The following is a 20,981-nucleotide window of genomic DNA, read 5'->3' as shown; positions in this document are numbered from 1 at the left end:
ATCTTTGATTTACTGTGAACAACATCATATATGTCTCGGTCTTGACAACTGGTTTATCAGTTAGATATTTAGTAATAGCTAAGTTATGGCAACCAAACAATTTTTGTTCTAATCTTACCAGGCATTCTGTCTCCGCTTATTGTGGGTGCTTTGTTGCAATAATTACCACACTGCTATTTTATTGCTGCCTTGCCGACTCTAAAGATGGTTTGTGTGTTGCAGGCTTCTTTTGCGTGGGAGTTACTTATCTAACACTTCCACCTCTCTTTTAGTGAATAGTAAATAAAGTCTCACATTCCACTGACACTTTCCTTGATGTTTCATAAATCACAAAACTCTTAGGTATTGGTTAAGAATATATGTCGAAGGCGTTTGGTTGATGATGTTTGCATCATTGGCTGAGTTAGACACAATCCCTAATTGATGGTGCAGAAACGTATCAGTTATTTGACACTTGTAGTCAAAACTCAATGTCCTGTGTGATCATCCATAAATGCTTGTACTTTTTGATGATCCTTTATTAGTACCAGCAGCAGTTATTATGTGGAGCCTCCCTCCTTGTTTTGAGGGTATAGTACATGATTCAGTAGCTCATAATTGAGTTTACTCTATGCGCATCGAAACATGCCCAATAAGACACGAAGTCAAAAGTGAAACTCCTGAGGTGGCATAATTTATAGGGCAACCACATATTTCCTTAAAGTTGGATGGATAACTACACCTGACCTCAACATTCAGCCAACTTTAACCTGTGGCTTCACATAGCTGACTGTGAGTGACAGTGGCCACAAACCCGTAACTGCATCAGTATGCAGGTTAAAGCAGGTGATGGTAGCATGTGGGCCAATGCCTAGGAGAATGCCTATCTCCTTTCATTTATCTTCAGTGTACGAATAGCTGCCATGGTGTATGTAACAGAGGAAGTAATCGTTTTACCTTGCTGGTATCGAAGGCACAGCTGTCAAATTCGTTGTCACAGGTGCTACGAGTATAGGTACTGCAGATGAGCATGCGTCCAGCTATCTCGACTCGTAAAGCTACTGGGAGCAGATGTGCAAGACCGAGTGGGTTTGGGTCAGTGCAAACCATCCCCACTATAATCAAACTCACGTGCAGATGTTTCTTGCATACCTACAGAGTTTTCTCTCTATTGGGTGAGATAAAAACGATGAAGAAACAGCAACTTTACCTGGCTTCTTGGAACATACAAACTCTGATTGACAAAGAACAACAGCTGCTGGCCTCAGCACAGAACTGCTCTAATTGGCAGGGAGCTGTTGCGATGCAATATCAACATTGCTGTTATTAGCAAAAATCATCTGGCAGATGAGGGTCAGCCATGTGGTTTCTCTGCTGGCCATAGATTACTTTGGATAGGCAAGCCAAGAAAGGAAAAGTGAGACAGGTGTTTGCTTTGCTATTAAGTCAGGCATCACAACAAAACTGGATGTTCTCCCCAAGGGCATCAACGATACTCGTATGACAATGTCTACCACTTGGCAATAGCAAGTCTGTGAAAGTAATCAGCATCTATGCCCAAACAATGACAAACCCTGAGGACATCAAGGCCAAATTATGTGAAAACCTTGATGGAGCGATTGCAGACACTCCAACAGATGAAAATATAATTGTGATGGTCGACTTTAATACAAGAATGGGATGGTTGACAACTCAGCCTGGGATAGTTCAATAGGGAAGCAAGGTGTCGGGAAATGCAATAGTAATGGCATGCTTCTCCAGAGCCTCTGCACCCTTTGGAATATAACGATTACGAACAATCTTTCGATATAAGATGAAGCTTGCATGAAAGCACGAAGACCTAAACACTGGTCCTATATTGAGTTTCCTATCACCTGCCAGAGTGATATCAAATATGTTATTATAATCACCAGAGCCATGAGAGGTATGGAGTGCTCTATAGACCACAGAATGCTGCGCTCCAATGTAAAAAATATCAATTTCACCAAAAACGAGACCAATAAGTACTATAACTCCAAATACATTGAATGTACAGAAACTAGCATCGACATCGTGTGTGTTGAACAACTAAGGCTTAGACTCATGGGACAGCTGCCATTCGCAGCTAATTCAGGTGAAAATGCTGAACAATCCTGGTCAACCTTCAAATCAGCAGTCCTGAAACCTGCTACTGATGTCATGGGAATGCAGAAAAGAACCCAGCAGGATTGGTTGGATGACAATGATGAACAGATCAAGGTTCTGCTAAAGGAGAAAACATTGTGACCCTAATTTTGGCAAGAGCACCGTCTTCAGAAACAACAAGCAATTTGAGAATGTACATATATATATATTTTAAAATCTCTGAATATATTACTGAATGCATTTGATGTAGTTTGACACATGTATTAAGGGTTGCCTAGACCTAGATGGTAACCACACTCGCCTCTAAGCTGTCTAGCCTGGGTTTGAATCCAGACCCAGCTATAAACTGCCATCCCAGTGTTTGGCAGGCAGGGTGATTCATCAACGTGTGTGCCGTCTCTCAAATTGATGTTAAATTGGGCGTCCCATCTGCCGGAATGAGTTGTTGGACGTTAAAGATCCCAGGGTGTCCTTCATAAAGAATACGTGAGCTATGGCAAGAATCCTGAAAAAATTCCAAATTACTACCCTAATTCCTGCTGCAATGGCAAAGGCAAACTACCCAGGGCAATCCTTGCTCAGGAAGCTGCTTCGGCTGCACCAACGCCCCGAGAAGAGTATGGTACATCGAAGAGAGAGAGAGATACTTGTAGTCGGATGTAGTTTTACATCACTCGACAAATGTGTTAAGTCACAAGTTACTGGCTGTTTTGATAGAAATAGCTCAGCTCGTGCCAGTGCTACTGGCATGCCTAATCTTGTTCACTTCAATTGTAGACGAGACGGATTTCTGAGAAGTGTGAATGTTCGGTGAATTTTTGGATAAAAGTTGGGAACCTCCCTTTTTAACATAAATAGGGTATGCTGAATTCGATTAACCCGGTTCCCAAGCCGAATTTTGAGTTTTTGACCTTCTAATTAGCATAAACAAAATGGCCGCCAATTTGCCACTTTTGGACAATTTCTTTGAACAAGCATTTATATATCATGTATATACATGCAGCTCTTTTACTTTAACTTTACAACTTTTACCCCAAAATTCACCTAGAAGCTTATACATGGCGTTTTTTCATAAATCCGTCTGGTCTATATTATGGTTGGTGACATATTGAAAGAGACATTAAAACTGATATTTAAATTGAACACGAAAAATGGGAAATGGCTTTAATAAGACAATGTTTCAGACAACCATTTATTCGAAAATTAAGTATACATCGCCATGAAGAACAAACATTCAGGAATGTCACACATGTTGTTTTGCCAAACTACATCAAATTCCTACAAGGGGTCTGATCATCACTCTGTTGCTGACAGGCACACATTGATGTGCACCTCAACTCTGAATAGCGACATTTGCAGCGTCGAGTCTTGCATTGCTTCTGGCATACACAACAAATCATCTCGAGGCAACTTTCTGGGATTGGACTCAGTGACATCAGAATAGGCTCTAGTCCTGAATCACCACGTTTCCATCCCATTTCCACAGGTGCAGGAAGGTCAGGTATGGCACAATGAGCATTTGTCCATACCATGGCTTGATAGTGTACTCGTGTCAAATGGAAATGAAGAGCATCACTTGTCGGTGACATTGCTTCTGCTTTACCAGTCTTGGAGAACAACATATTTCGTGCTGAATCAACAGAGGTTGTTCTGTGCACATTATATATTCTGCAGACGAACGCTTCTGCAGATTTGATTGTCTCCTCTATGAGTTCACCAATGCCCAAGTTATTCAGCAGTTTATTCAAAACTCAAAATTCGGCTGGGGAACCGGGTTAATCGAATTCAGCATACCCTAATTATGTTAGAAAGTGAGGTTCCCAACTTTTACCCAAAAATGCACCTCGAAGTTTATACATGGCCTTTTTCCATAAATCCGTCGTCTATTGGGAGCAATTCTACTGTTGTCCCATGCAGTTAATTCCACATTTTTTTCTGGAATTTAAGCTGTATTCTCTGTTGTCAGTGGTGATTGAAAGCCTAGGTGCAGCATTTCTAGGTTTCTAGATTATCTAGATTTGTAGATTTTTCTCAGTTTTCTAAATTTTCTAGGTTTCTAGATTTTCTAGATTTGTAGAGTTTCTAGATTTGTAGAGTTTCTAGATTTGTAGATTTTCTAGATTTGTAGATTTTCATAACAAGGATTCACCTGTGCTTGTTCCCAGAAGCATATGAAGCAACACTACGTGAATTGAATTCGTGGTTGTAAATTATTTTGGTAATATGGTGTAGACAGCCATCAAGGATATATCTGGAATTTGAAATTCTAGGTATGCACATATAATGTGGGCAGTGTCTGTAGGTGTATCTAGTACCACTTCATTTACGGCAAAAATATTTCCACCTTTTGGGGTCGTCAATGGAACGATTGTGGCTCAAATTTTTCCACGAACTGGTTGAATCGGCCTAAAGTTTGATGAAGGTGGCAGGAATTAGGAAGTTGTTTGGGGTGCTGCAGACAACTCACCTACTCTTTATGAAAGACACCAGTGGGATCTTGAAGTTGAACGTCCTATCTTTTTAACGTCTAGGAGTTGGCAGACGTGTCCTCGGGCCGAATGCCCTTTCATGGGGTGACGCACGTTGTTGTTTTATTTTTGTTGTTTTTTGTATACAAGATCGAGGCTCGTGTAAGAGCTAACATCAATCACAAAAAAAACAATCGGACAAGCAAAACATACAATAAAGGGAGCGGGAGACAAGAGATGGGGAGAGAGAGGGAAGCACACAAGAACAACAGCAGAGAACAGGGACATCGGGAGATCTGTGGGAGGGAGAGGGCTTGGGGGAGGAGGCATGGGAAGGGGGTGGGGTGGGAGAGGTATAAAACACATGGGCACTGCGAGAACTTCCAGGAAAGAAGTCGGTATTTCAAAAAAAAAAGTGGATCTGGGGTGAATTAACGGGGGTAGAAGAGATCAAGGTTTTGGATGGGGGAAGACAGATGGTGGTGAACAGCTGTTTTAAAGACCTGGAGGGAGGAGTGGGATTGAAGAGAGTGAGGGAGTTTGTTCCAGAGGCGGGAGAAAAGAGGAATGAAAGAGTGAAGGTGAGCAGAGAGTCTTTATTTTGGCAATTTCACCAGAACATGGTTGCTGGCAGATCTTGTGTGACCTGCAGGAATATTTAGGGGACAGAGCACAGAGAGAGCTGGGGGTGCAAGGCCGGATAGGAGTCGGTAGAAGACAGAAAGACCACCTACCTGCCTACGGTGAGTGAGTGAAAGGCCCTCGGAGTTAGCTTCATTGTGGGAGATTCCAATGATTCTGAAACCTTTGGTTTCAACAGCGTGAAGCTGAGCTAAGTGTGAGGCAGGAGCACCAGCCCAGAGGGGAGAACAGTATTCCATTGAGCTGCGGATGAAAGCCTTGTATGTGGTGAGGAGCTAAGGTGTGCCAAGGAAGGACTTCGCACGACGGAGGATGCCCAGAGACATAGTGAGACTGGCTTTGGAGGCCAGCTTGGAAATGTGGTTTTCCCAGGAAAGATAATGGCAGATAGTGAGACCCAAAAGCTTGAGTTGCAGAACCTCTTGGAGGGTATTGCTCAGAAAGTAGATGGGAGGGTTGTCCAGTCGGTCTTTTCTGAGAGACATAGTGAGATTTGTCAGGATTGAAAGACATGTTCCACTTGTTTGACCAGTCTGTGATTTTGTCCAGGTCTGCAGAGAGTGAGGAGGCTGCAGACTACCGATCTGAGGGATGAAGTATGGAGCGGCAGAGAGTGGAGTCATCAGCAAAGAGATAGAGAGGATTTTCAAGAGAGTCAGAGAGATCATTGATGAAGACCACAAAAAGCACAGGGCCCAGAACACTACCTTGGGGAACTCCAGCCTGAACAGGAAGGGGAGATGAGAGAGATCCATTCAGGGCCACACATTGACTACGACCAGAGAGGAATTCCGCAAGCAATGCGTGGAGATTTCCATGGATACCATAGGAGAAGAGTGTGGTGAGCAGAGTGCGGTGCCAGACCGTATCGAAGGCACGTGATATGTCAAGGGAGACTGCTCTAATTTCCTGTTTGGCATTGAGGACCTTCATCCATTGTTGAGACAGCCGAAGCAGCATGTCTAGAGTAGAGTGACCTGGTCTGAAACCAAATTAATGATCAGAGATTAAGCCATTGGAGAAGAGGAAGGATTTGATAACCGAAGCAATGATGGATTCCATGACTTTGCTGATAATTGGGAGAAGGCTGATTGGTCTGTAGTTGCAAGGATCTGTTTTTGCATCTTTTTTGTGAAAAGTGGTAATGTTGGCTGATTTCCAAGCATATGACAGATGACCTTGAGCAAAAGAGAGGGTGAAGAGAACAGAGAGAGGGTGAGATAGAACGGCAGAGCAGGATTTTAGGACCCGTGGGCTGATGCCGTCTGGTCCAGTTGCATAATCAGTCGAGGATTGGCAGAAACTTCTCCACCTTGTCAGGAGAAAGGGACACAGTGTCCAGAAGCAGCTGGGTATGGTGGGTACAGAGAGGGATGGGTTTGGGACACAAGATTTAGAGGCAAACACAGAGTTGAGGCATTCAGCTTTTTCACGTGTGGAGTCAGCTGTGTAGCCGTTTGAGGTAAGGGAGGGGATGGAGGGGGAACAAACACCAGAAACAGATTTGACCAGATGCCACCGGCATGTGGAGGAGGGAGACAGGTTTGGCAGTTCACTCTTGAGAGTGGAGAGATATTGTTTCCTGGCTCTCCTGAGGGTAGACACACACTTGTTCCGGGCTTTGTGAAAGGAAATGAGATTTCCTTCCATTGGATTTGCCTTCCAGGAGACGAAAGCAAGTTGTTTCAGGGCAACTGCCTCACCACAAGATTCCGTGTACCATGGACGGGAGGAAGGGTATGACAACTGAAGACGAGATGGGATAAATCTGTGCATGAGAGAGAGTCGTTTACTTTGGAAGAATTCCCATGATGAGTTGATGTCAGAGGCAGTATAGATGGGAGACTAGTCCAGATGATTGATGGCTGCTTGAAGACCATGCCAGTTGGCCTGAGTGAAATGCCAGACTCGTCGACACTGAGGAGGCTCTCTGAGAATGGCCAGAGAGATGTCCACTTTAACAAGCACATGATCAGAAGAACCGATTGGAGCAGAAGAAGAGCAGCAGACATTTGCAGGGAAGTTTGCCATAACCAAGTCTAGAAAAGAAGATGCTAGTAGTGTAATAATGTTGCTTCTGGGACACCTCCGTTTAACATGGGAAATCCCTATCTAATGTCATTTACCCCCTTGTCTTTTTCAAAAATCATAAACACCTCTATTTCTCCCACCCTCATCTTTATGAACCTTTTGTCTGTAGTACCTATCCTTAATGTTGTTCATTAGACCACTCAAACACTACAAATATTTGTTTTCTCTTATAGACCTATCATCCTTCTTCTACATATCATCTGGCAGATTAATCTTTGACCCACTCAAACATTGACCCATTCACTTCCATATTAATTCTTTCCCTCCCTCATTGCCCCTAAAGACCTCTATTTCTCTCACCCTGTTCTTTACGAACCTTCTAACCTTTTGACATGTTATCCTTATTCATTAGACCACTTAAACAATGGTCCTTCTGTGTGAACCTGTGATCCTTCTGACCTTATGGACCTTTTAACCTTTTACTCTTAATATCATCTGGTGAATCATCTTTGACCCACTCAAACAACGACCCTACAAATATTTGTTTATGTGTGGGAAATAATTTAATTCTCCTACAACTCTCCTCACCGTCTAATACATTAACAAAAAATATGTTTGAGTTTGGTTCTTTATTAAGATATTTTAACTGAGCTAAGATAAAATGGTAAACCTCCCTCAATGTTCTTGTTTGAGCGCCTCCAGTGCCACACACTTTTTGGTAGGCTCTGCCCACCTTTTGTTAAGCTCCGTCCACTTTTTGGTAAACCCCGCCCACTTTTGGTAAGCCACGCCCACCTTTTACTAAGCCCCGCCCACTTTTTGTTAGGCCACGCCCACTTTTTGCTATGTCCCGCCCACTTTTGCTACGCTCCGCCCACTTTTGCTAAGTCCCACCCACTTTATAAACTCTTCAGCATTGTATCATTTCCAGGTAATACATTACATCATTTTCAGGGAATTTCCATCACATCATTTCCAGTTAAGACACGCCCAGGGAATTTCCACAGGAAATGACACACACCCAGCCCTTCTTATAAAAGGCACCGACCACACAGGCTTTTTCAAACACGCTTTCTGCTTCACTTGAGAATGGACTCCTATGCCGAAATGGAATGGGATAACTTTGCTATTCCTTGGAGTCCTACTACCTGTGTAGAACTCAACCTTCAGATTGATGAACTGGACTCGAACCTCTTATCAATGGAGGTAAGTTTGTTTATTTATTTATTTATTTATTTAATTTTTTTTTTTTTTTTTTTTTTTAGATGAGACTCATGTAAGAGTTAACAAAGTTTATTTTAATATTCATAGAGCTTGATTTATACAAATAAAAATATTGTATTAAATTAATACATTGTTATTTTCTTTCACAGGAAATTGTATCTGAGATACGAAATGAAAATTCTGCTTTTAACACAACTTGGGATGAAGTTATTTTTTTGTTTGAAGACATTTTGAACAACCAAGACCCCCAGAACGAGTTCTACCTTGATGACCCAGCCAAAGAGTTATACCTTGGAGATCCACAAAATCCTGAAAAAGAGTTTTACCATGATGATACTTGTTGTGAGTTATCAAAACAAAACCCACTGAACAAGTTCTACCTTGATGAGCCAGAATACAAGTCATACATTGGAGACCCACAAATTTCTGAAAATTGGGAAAGGGGAGTTCTCCCTGATGGTCCGCAGTTATACTATGTGAGACACATCATAGAAACCCTAAAAAATTGTGAAATGGGAATTCTCCCTGATGGTCCGCAGTTATACTATGTGAGACACATCATAGAAACCCTAAAAAATTGGGCAAGGAGAGTTCTCCCTGATGGTCCGCAGTTATACTATGTGAGACACATCATAGAAACCCTAAAAAATTGGGAAACGGGAATTCTCCCTGATGGTCCGCAGTTATACTATGTGAGACACATCATAGAAACCCTAAAAAATTGGGCAAGGAGAGTTCTCCCTGATGGTCCGCAGTTATACTATGTGAGACACATCATAGAAACCCTAAAAAATTGGGAAAGGGAAGTTTTCCCTGATGGTCCGCAGTTATACTATGTGAGACTTATCACGGAAACCCCAAATATTTCTGAAAATTGTGGTTCTACCTTGGGGACTTGGAAAGATGGTTATATTTTTGGAGACTCGGAATGGGGGTTTTGTTTTGATGACTCGGAATGTGATACCTATCTTGGAGGCTCAACAGGAATGTGGTTATACCTTGGGAACTTGGAAAGTTGGTTTTATTTTGGAGACTCTACCTGTGGGGTCCATCTTGGAGACTCTTTGGATTCTAAAGCAATGAACAATGTTCTTTGTTTAATGACGCTTGATTTAAGCAATATCAAGAAAGTTCGAGGAAGAAAATGCTGGAAAATTCTTTCTTCCCATTTCTACTTCTTCAAACTTGAAAGCCTTGAAAGACAGAATTGGAAGAAGAGGAAAAAAAAAAAATGAAATACATATTTTTTTAAAAGAAGAAAAAAAAGATTATGTTAGGGTTTGGGTGGGATTTTGAATGTGAGGGTTAGGGATGGGGTTGGGTTAGGGATGGGTTGGGTTAGGGTTGGGATTTTGAATGTGAGGGTTAGGGTTGGGGTTGGGTTAGGGATGGGATTGGGTTAGGGTTGGGATTTTGAATGTGAGGGTTGGGGTTGGGTTAGGGATGGGGTTGGGTTAGGGATGGGGTTGGGTTAGGGATGGGGTTGGGTTAGGGATGGGGTTGGGTTAGGGATGGGGTTGGGTTAGGGATGGGGTTGGGATAGGGATGGGGTTGGGTTAGGGATGGGTTGGGTTAGGGATGGGGTTGGGTTAGGGATGGGGTTGGGTTTGGGATGGGGTTGGGTTAGGGATGGGTTTGGGTTAGGGATGGGGTTGGGTTAGGGATGGGGTTGGGTTAGGGTTTGTATATTATTATGACTCACACACATACACAAAAGTTAAGCCCCAACTGGAAAGTTGAGGGATTCTGTGTTTGGGGTTCACAGATTTAAAAACGTATCCCCATTATACACACACAAAAGTTAAGCCCCAACTGAAAAGTTGTAGGATTCTGTGTTTGGGGTTCACAGATTTAAAAACGTATCCCCATTATACACACACAAAAGTTAAGCCCCAACTGAAAAGTTGTGGGATTCTGTGTTTGGGGTTCACAGATTTAAAAACGTATCCCCATTATACACACACAAAAGTTAAGCCCCAACTGAAAAGTTGTGGGATTCTGTGTTTGGGGTTCACAGATTTAAAAACGTATCCCCATTATACACACACAAAAGTTAAGCCCCAACTAAAAAGTTGTGGGATTCTGTGTTTGGGGTTCACAGATTTAAAAACGTATCCCCATTATGCACACACAAAAGTTAAGCCCCAACTAAAAAGTTGTGTGATTCTGTGTTTGGGGTTCACAGATTTAAAAACGTATCCCCATTACATTTTATTTATTTATTTATTATTTTCAAGGGTATTATCTGCTTACTTGTGTTTTTTGTAATTCTTGTGAGTAAAATGAACCCAAGATTTCTTCTCCATTTAAATCATATAATTTGTAGGTCCAAGGGACTGTATCCATTACATCAATGATTTTAAATAATTCACGAGTCCATTTTTGTGTATAACCTTTCTCAAAATGACTTTTCCATTTGTATATTCTTACAATATCACCAACTTTAAACTTGGGCTTTCTCAAATTAATCTCCTTTTCATATTCTAATTTTGTAAATGTTTCCGATGGTTTTGATTTTGTTGATGAATGAACTGTATTATTGTAATTATCTACAATATCCTGAATTAAATACACCCATTTTTGAGAACCGAGTTGTGTGAATTTTTTATATAGTCTCTCTTTCAAAGTACGATTAAAACGCTCAATAACAACTGCTTTTCCTTCATTAAAGGTGCTGTATAATTTAATACCCTTCCCCTTAAGAAATTTCATGAATATTTTGTTATAGAACTCTGTTCCCTCATCAGTCCATAACTTCTTTGGTTTCCTTTTATCCCGATCAAATATTAGCTTAAAGGCTAACATTAAAGTATCACCCCTTTTATTTTTTAAAGGGACAACCCAGGCAAATCTACTCCTCAAATCAATAACGGTTAAAGCATACCTGTATCCCCTGTCATTATTCAATTCAATTAAATCAGCGGACCATATGTGGTCGGTGTATTTAGAATAAACCTTCCTTCTTTTAAACTTTGTGATTATAGGTTTGTGTAATTCTTCAGCCAAAAGCTCCTCAGTCTTGATGACATCATTAGAGCCTAATAGTTTTTTGAGGAATAACCAAGACCAAGTTTCAATTTAGCATTTATCAAATTTCTCACAATAAACCTATCAACTTTCTCTCTCAACGTTGGATTTTGTATCAAAGACAAATTATACAACATTTCGCTGTCGGCTTTATGTTTTTCAGTCAACGTAGTGGTATTCCCATAAGCAATATCATGCTTCATACACACTTCGTCAACCCTATTTGTAGGTTTAGACCAAGGTTTAGGATTGTCAGCCTCATCTAATCTTTTATCCAAGTTTGTTCCTGGACCACAGAAAGAATACCCTGGAAGGTGTAATTCCCCTGGAATTCCAGTTGTTGTAAATTTACTTCCTGACAGAAACTTTTGTATGTCTCCTCCACTTTTAGGAGAGATGAATTGGCACTTTTTAGAGCCACACACTTGACATATTCCTTTTTGATAAACTCTATTATTTTTAGCTTTAACATAAGAGATATTTTTAGATTTAGTTTTCTTTTTACATTTGAGACAATAACTCATATTTATTTATCAGAAAAATTCCGACAGAGTATCAAAACCTTTTTGGTTTTCAACATATACATTTCAATCTTTATTTTTAAAACATAAAGAATCCTAAGGAATGCCTTCACTCTCTCCTCCATTTATTTACAAATAAAAACTAACTAAAGTCAATGACACCAACATCATCAATCACATAATCTTTTCCTTCTTCTTCTTCTTCACCACTTTCTCGTTTAAATCTCCTCCCTGAAATTGAAGACATTGACGTTGTTATTTTTGAAACCATTATCTTCATAAGAGTTGTTAATTCTTTAATTTCCTCTTCTGTGCGTTGAGATTGATTTATTTGCTGTAATACACTCAATCTTTTACGAATCTCACTGATTTCCATCTTTTTATATTTTTCCTCCCTCTCTCTTTGCTCCCTTTCCTCCCTCTCCTCCTTCTCCTTTTTCTCCCTCTCCTCCTCCTTTTTCTCCCTCTCCTCCTCCTTTTTCTCCCTCTCCTCCTTCTCCTTTTTCTCCCTCTCCTCCTCCTTTTTCTCCCTCTCCTCCTTCTCCTCCCTCTCCCTTTCCTCCTTCTCCTTTTTCTCTCTTTCCTCCTTTTTCTCCCTCTCCTCCTTCTCCTCCCTCTCCCTTTCCTCCTTCTCCTTTTTCTCTCTTTCCTCCTTCTCTTCTTCAACTCCTTCCTCATCCCTTGCTACCCTTGAGTTTGAACCCCAAAGAATATTATACATATACTCATCTGGATTTTGAGATATTCTTGTATCTATAATTATTTTTCTCATAATAGGATACCAATAAGATTTGTTGACGATTTCTAAAAGAGTTTTATATTTCATAACTTTGAGAAGTTCATTTTTATTTAATATTTTAAACAAGTCTCTATTTGTGGGTTTAACAATATCAGTATAAGGCCAGTTTTTAATGACAAAATTCCCATGTATATGCTCCAAATCATAAGGTATGTAATACCGAGCACCCTTTTCTTGTAGGTATCCTTGAATACAAAAATTATAATTCTCTTGTAGTCTTCTTCCTGCCATTTATGTATCAGAAATATATGTGAGATTAATATTATGACAGGTAATACCACCCCATCTTCCCACTACCAAATCGGTTTGTATTCCTCGGCTTTCTATCCTTATCTCATTACCTTCCTTCTTTGTCATGCGAACCATCGCTATACTATCATATATTTTTCTTTTCTTAAAATCACGTATTTGTTGTTTACTAATTGTACTTCCACATAAATCCTTATCCTCACCAAGTGGATAATATTCTTCTTTACGAGACTGATTTAAATCATGTAGGTCTTCTATGTTTATTGAAAAAGACCAATTATACCCTAAATCAGGCATATCATACCCCCATTTATTAATTCGCATATTAACTAAATGTCCTTCTTTATAAAATTCAATTGTAAGCAGGTAGTTAAATTCAATGAGGAAAGGTGTATGGTCAGTATAACCAGGTGTTGTGGTTGTAAATTTTACTTGTTTCACAAAACGTGCTGTTTTCTTTAAAAATATATATTGTGATAAATCACTTAATCTAATTAAGTCATTCGCATCTGTAGGGTTTGGATAATTGATTAATTTATAAGTATTCTTCATATTAATATTTTTACTTACACTATATTTTTGTCGTTCAGCCTGTGCCTTTGTATAATAATTTGATAAATCAATATCCTGAGAGGATTTTCCAAAGATAGAACCATCTTTTCCAACATAAGTCATTTATATTAGATTAAAAATGATATCATAAAAATTTTCATTATTGTTGAGTTGAAATAATACATATAAACATAATTGACCACAACATTTAGAATTAATTTCTTGAACTTGAAATGTTTGATAAACACCATTCTGTAAGAATTGTATTACTTCAACAGGTGGTGGCATACCATAACTATCAAAATAATATTTATCCTGACTATTATGAATACAAACCCAATGAGAACCATTCTGTGTGTCTAAATTCATAATAATATTCTTTGTATTCTTATTTATATGTATTAATTCATCTCTCATACAAATAACCACATTATCAATTTTTAGTGTTTTACAATACTTAGCTAGTTCTATATTTGACGTTGTATTCTTTCCAAATTGTTTAAACCATTTATCCATTTATTTATGAGAAAGATACAATCCATTACCCCGTTTAGTTAGTTTAACACCCGCTTGAGCGATAGAGGAAAGCATATCTCCAACCAACAATCTAGCTTTATCAGGTAGACTTTCAAGTTTTTGAGCAAAATCTACAATTACACCACTTCCACTAATTTGTTTCTCCAACTCCTTGTTATGTCTTTCCAATTCTTTTTGAGCTTTTAGTTGTGCCTTCCTTTCGTTAGCAGTTTTTACCGCTGCTGAAATACCACCAGTCAATGCTCCCGCCGCACTTAAACCAGCAAATAAAGGAATTAGAAACGGGAGAAATCCTCCTCTTGACTCGTCTATTGAATATTTCTTTAACATAGGTTTCGTCATTTTAATTTTAAGTGATCCAACATCATTTAGTGTTTTTACTTGTGTGTGTGTGAGTAAAACATCAATTCTTACAGCTCCTTTTCTTTGAATTGTATTAACATTAATAATACAAGGCTTTTGATTTTGAATACAAGATGTTAATTTATTAAGATTGATTTGATTAACATATACCCCAACCATTTATTTATGAGAAAAAACCTATGTGATATTAATCATAACACCATTATCTGTATTAATCTGTAATTCTGTTTCCTCCAAAAGCAAACAATATGCATTAACCTCTTCACTCTCCCCTCTTTCAATGTATAGAGAAGTATCCACTCGATTAGACTTTATAGTTTCCTTTTGAGAACTCAGGTCAATTGCGTAGATTGTATAAAGTTTTTGAAACGCAACCATATCCAAAATAGGATCATTATTACCATTACTTTCACAGACCTTTTGGTAGGACTTGTAGGCTTCCGCATAATCATTTTTTTCCCAATCAATTTCCAATCTATCTCGCGGATAAAATGTGCCATCAAGAGAAACCCGAAGTTGTTTCACCTTAGCATTATCACTCAGCGCATTATTCTTATTAGTACCGTCCTCTCCATCTGGTTTTTTAAAAATGAGCCAGAGGTATCGTGGCTTTCCTTGAAGAACACCCAAATTCCAAGTGTAGGTAGTGTGTTCCAGTTTAACATGTTGACATCTTCTTTTAAGGTATGATACATTTAGCGGTTTCTTTGAGTTAAGTCTTCTATTTAACATCTCTTCCGTTTTAAGATTAGGAGTATATTCACTGATATACCAACACAAATCATTAATAACAAATTTATTGTTGTCTCCAAAAGCATTTTCATCCCCAAAAAGCAACCTATTTACATTATCATTCCTTTGTAGTTGAAATCTAATTTTAAGACCATACAAAACTTTATCATAATCGCAAAATCCAAATATACCTTTAAGAGGTACTGCTACGGTAAAACTATTCACTGCTTTTGTTTCATCATTATACATTGACTTCCTTTGACTATAACCAGGGTCTGCGTTTGTACCCGTTGACATATCAGGAATAAAACCTTCAACAGCTCCCTTACCCATTCTATCACTAAACGAATATAGTGTAAATTTCATCATTTCAGATGTAGCAGAGACATAATCAACCGCTTCAACCTCTTGTGTTCCAATATACAGGCGGACACTGTCAAACATTTTCCAGAAGAAATCATTTACGAGTGTAGCATTAGTATTATTCGCAGCCTTAGTGAATTTAAATTTACACAGCAAGAAACTATCAGCTATATTCAAGTAAGTTTGTTGATTATTTATTTCAAAACTTTTTGTTCCGTTTGAATTCCAGTCTGTTCCTGTTATAGCATTTACCTTAAAATAGTCTTCCTTTTTAGTGGAGTTTGAAATGATAATCGTATCATCCAAATCATAGATACTATCAATCGCTTCCATACTTGTATTTATATAGCATTAAAATTGTTGAAACCCTGACCCAAGTATTTTAATGATTTTTTGTCGTTCTTGTGAAGATAGTTGAGTTTTACCTTTTTTTATTTCTTTGATTGCTTGTAATTTATGAGACTCCTTTTGAGCATCTTTTATACTCTTTATAGCACCCGCAACGGAGCCCACGGCAGAAGCAGTTGAATCAATTAGGTCTTTATGTTTAAGGATGGTTGAACCAATACCCATTAGAGTATCAATTATCCCATCTCCTTTATTTCGAAATTGATGACCTACACCTCGTTGTCTCTTAGGTTTATAGTATCCTCTACCCACATACCTTGTATAGTCTGGTGAAAGGAACATGCCCTCCCCTGTAATTATTTTATATTTTCCCAACTCGTGTTTTCTCACAATAACCATTATTTATTTATTGAAAAACTTCACGTAGGTGAATTCTGATGGATATAATTTCATCATTAAAGGATATCATACGATTATCTTGGTCGGTTATCCTAAAACTTACTCTGTATATGGTTTTTCCTGACACAGGTAAATAGACAAGATTTTTTGGTTCCATATTAAATTTATAACCAATCGGGGTTGAGTATGCACTGAATGAAAATATTGTATTTGTTCTTATTCCATCGTTATAAGCACCATCAATCAAATCACAATGAATTAATACTGAATTTATACCGGAGGATATTTGGATAACATTATCACTGTAAAACGTCCCGTTATTTTCAATCTTTTTTGAAGAGAAACCCAATAGCTCTCTAAACGAATTTTCAATCGTGAAATCAACTTTATAATTATTTTTAAGTTTAATAGTTGATTTTGAAGTGTGTTTTTGAATATCTATTACAATATTTTTTGGTTCATCACCTTTTTCTTTCATAAGGCGAGAGACTTCTGAAGATATTTGAGAAATCTCGTAAGCTCCAGGTGAAACGGTTATAGTTTTATATCCACTTCCTGGATTATAACTAAACTTGTTGTTTTTCTCTGTGATATTAAAAAGGGTATTGTAAGTTTCCATTGACAACAAAGATGCCTCATATGAGGTAAGGGGGTCAAGTTGTAGTGGGTAAGGGAATGAAGCTGTGTAATCGCTCGTTGTGAAATTAAAACTAAGAATTGTGCTTCTCATCTTATTTAATATCTAATAAAATATCTTTGTATTGACATTTATTAATTATTTTCATGTTCATCAACTGATCTAAAATGGCTGAGGATTCATTAAAACAATTGTTGTTTCCAGCCTTCTTACTACCTAACAACAATAATAGCCTATTAACTAATTGTGATGGGTCATTTGGAAGAAAACTAACACCCGAACCAAGCTTACTTAAAGCATCAATAATATGTTTCTCCTTCTCATTCTTCTTACTTTTACCAGCAACAGAAACTCCATAATCAAGTGCATTTAGCAACTCAATATATACCCTATCTTCCTCTCTTTCCATATCAAGTGGTTCCTCAAAATATTTTGAACCGCTGAATCCGGGGTTTGTTAGAAGAAACATTAATCTTGGAGTTAATTTAACATTTGGTTGAGTAGAACTCAAGAACATCAATTCATCATTAAATATCAATACCTTTTCTTCCACAAGATGAAACACTGCTGGTTCTTCTGTTGGAATGAGACCTGCTCTGGTTTTTGAACCCGCCGAATATTCATTGTTTTGAAGAGCTTCCACAACATAATTAGGGGGTTGATTTACCTCCTCAAGTTTCCGAAATAATCCCTCGTCATCATATTCTAATTCACCTAGTTCTTGTTTTGTTATCTGACTAAAATCTTTGAGCATTTGAAGTTTTTTCGGAGTAAATTCTACCGTGGGAACTGTAGGTGAGTGTTGAGTTTTCAAAAGTGGTTTAAAGAATTTCTCTTGTTTTCTTTCAAAGGCTTCTTCACCAGTTAGTTTCTGTCTCCGTTTCTTCTTTATCTCTTCCTGTTGTTTAACAACTTTTGAAACTAATTGTTGATGTTCCTTAAACTTTCTTTCTCTTTCTTCGGTATTCATTTTCTGTATTTATTTATTGAAAAATATCATTTAGTATCTCATCTTGTTTCACAACAATATATTTATATTTTCCAATCGTGTGTTTCATATAATTTTCAAATTCTTTTTTACTACATAACGTAGAGCAATTATCTCTCCAAAAATTATTTACATCTATTGAATTTAACTTAAATAAAATAAAAGTATTGGCATTGTTTCTTATTGAGCGTCGAGGGAGTTGAAAATATGATTGACTAAGATATATACAATTACAAGAAGAATGTCTCCCTCTTGTATAGTAGCTATCCATTACTGTTTGGTTTCTCTCATTAACACAATCATCAAAGATGACGAGGTTCTTTTTTGATTTATCTAAATCTTGAGGTGAAGGTATATCATCCGTATTATCACTGAGAATACAAGTTATGGGTTTCGATTTTGATTTCTGTGTATCACAAAATAATTGTATTATATCTTCAATATTATAATCATTCAGTTTGTTTTGAAGTTTAAATAAACCGATAATGTCTTCCTTTTTAAAACCTGCATTAAAACCCTGTGAGAGTAGTTGATACTCGGGTTGAAAACTTGACTTTGTAAAAATTATTAAATTATCATAATCTAAAAAATTAGGACCAAGGAGCATCTTTAAAAGTAAACAGGTTTTCCCACATCCGCTTGAACCAACTATTAGACATCTCAATGAATTTGGAATGTTTTTATGGTTATTAAATTTTATCTTATTTTCCCAAACGGGTAAAAAATCATTCATTTATATATTTGGAAAACAAGTCATCCAACTTTTTTTGAGCTATTTTAGAAACTCTATATTTTATCCTGAGTTCGGGTTTAATTTCAAAATAATTCATTATTTTATTTATGTAGTATCTTGTATTAACATTTCCATTAAAATTATTTTGAATAATAAATATCATTAAACCCTTATACATTTCCTCAATACAAAGAGTCTCTTTCCTTGTAAGAAATGGTGTATTATCACCATAATGCTTAACATTCATCTCTCTTATTAATCTTGTAAAGTAATTCATTTTTGGTTCTAATTTAAAAGAGTTATATGTTTTTTTATATTTCTTATTATCATTAATTAGAATATAATCACAGAATAAACATTGTTTATATGAATCCTCATCATTAAGCCCCACTCTATCACAAGCCGGACAATTCTCTAATTTATCATATGGAGAGTCTGGAAATTCTAAATATCCTTCAGAACTTATCATATTTATGTGGTAAATTTTTACTTAAACTAAACGCAAGTTTATTCATTAATAAATACAATGTTTCAAAGCACAAAAGACAAATTTCAATCAATCTCTACTTCGGTGGAAGATATAGAAAAATATGTCAAAGATGTTAAATTGAACAAAGATAAATATGGAAATTTTTGGGTAAAACCAGTTATGGAAAATAACATGAGCCCCTCTATTTCATTTAAAGGAAGAGCTCTAACTATACCTGGAAAGACATCCATTAAAGTAAATCTAACAAAAGTTTCTCCTCTACTCCTGGCAATTTATTCAAAGCTTGAAAAAGTGATTGACCACGATACTTTGAAAAAGAATGATAAGACCATTAATAATTCTAGAGGAGACATTTGTATTTTCTTTAATAATCCAAAGGGTGTAGATCTAAGTAAAATGAATGATGTTAATATTTCTGGTGAAATGTCATTTCGTTCTATGATAGTTAGAGATTATTTAAAGATAACTTTTGATATAAAAATTGTAGAGATTGAATCTGTTAATGAAAGAAAGTATATAGATATTGATGGGAATATTTTTCTTGCTAATTAAATATGAGTCAATACAGCAGTGAAGATTTTACTATTTCATTGAACTCGGACGATAGTGATGATAGTATTTCATTGAACTTGGACGATGGTGATGATAGTATTTCATTGAACACAGATGATAGTTATGATACTAATAGTTTGTGCTCAAATGATAGTTATGAGAGTAGCTTTATTGATGACTCTGAGTATGATTCTGAGTATTCATGTGATAGTTATGACTTAGATGATTCTGAGTGAAAAAGTGTTTTAGTTTAAGCACAGCGATATATATAAAACGGAGCTGTAAAGCTCAAAAGTGTTTTATTTTAAGCACAGTGATATATATAAAACACCACGTTTTCTCATGCTATAAATATGGTTTATTGTGATACTTGCGAGAAGGAAGTAAAATATTATAAACAACATATTCTCACCGCAAAACATACATACAACATTTTAAACAAACTTTCCCCTCTTCCACCTGAAACAAAACACTGTTCTACATGTAATAAAAATATCCTCAAGAAAGGCTTCAAAATACATCTTAAAACAAATCTACATTTATCAAATTTTATCACAACTAAAAACTCTGATGGAGCATTCAAAGGACATATTAAAATAAGAGTCTTTAACTTCAAACCTCCTGAACCAGAGTCTATAGTTGATGCTGTAGAAATAGTTAAACCTGCTGTTCAAACGTTGATTGAAAAAACACTAAAGGAAATGAAACCACTTAAATTTTATATGGGAGTAAAATTAGAAATGACAAAGGATGAAGGAGTTATAGATGCACCATACATGAGAACTGAGCCACACTTTATATCTTCATATCAAGATTTTAAAACATCAGGAGTCTATGATGAACTTATTAAACAGGAGCAAGATGTGGATAATTCAATCGTAGGAAGTGGATTCAATATAGGAAAAATTATTTACATAGACATTCATATTCTTAAATCAGATCCTCTAAAAGCTTCTTCTTACATTGATTTACCCAGTGTTATCAAAAATAGAAAAGCAGTTATCAATATCAAAAATAAAGACAATAAATGTTTTCTCTGGTCTATTTTAGCACACTTACATCCTCCACATTTTCATGATGAAAGAGTATCTCATTATAAAAAATATGAGAATACATTAAATACGAAAGATCTAAAGTTTCCGATGACTTTAAATGATATTCCTAAATTTGAAAAGATGAATAATTTATCAGTTAATGTTTATGGTCTAACAGAAACAAACAAC

This window comes from Myxine glutinosa, chromosome 4 (genome assembly GCF_964187855.1).
Source record: "Myxine glutinosa chromosome 4, kmMyxGlut1.1, whole genome shotgun sequence".
Taxonomy (NCBI): domain Eukaryota; kingdom Metazoa; phylum Chordata; class Myxini; order Myxiniformes; family Myxinidae; genus Myxine; species Myxine glutinosa.
This window is presented reverse-complemented; position numbering follows the sequence as displayed.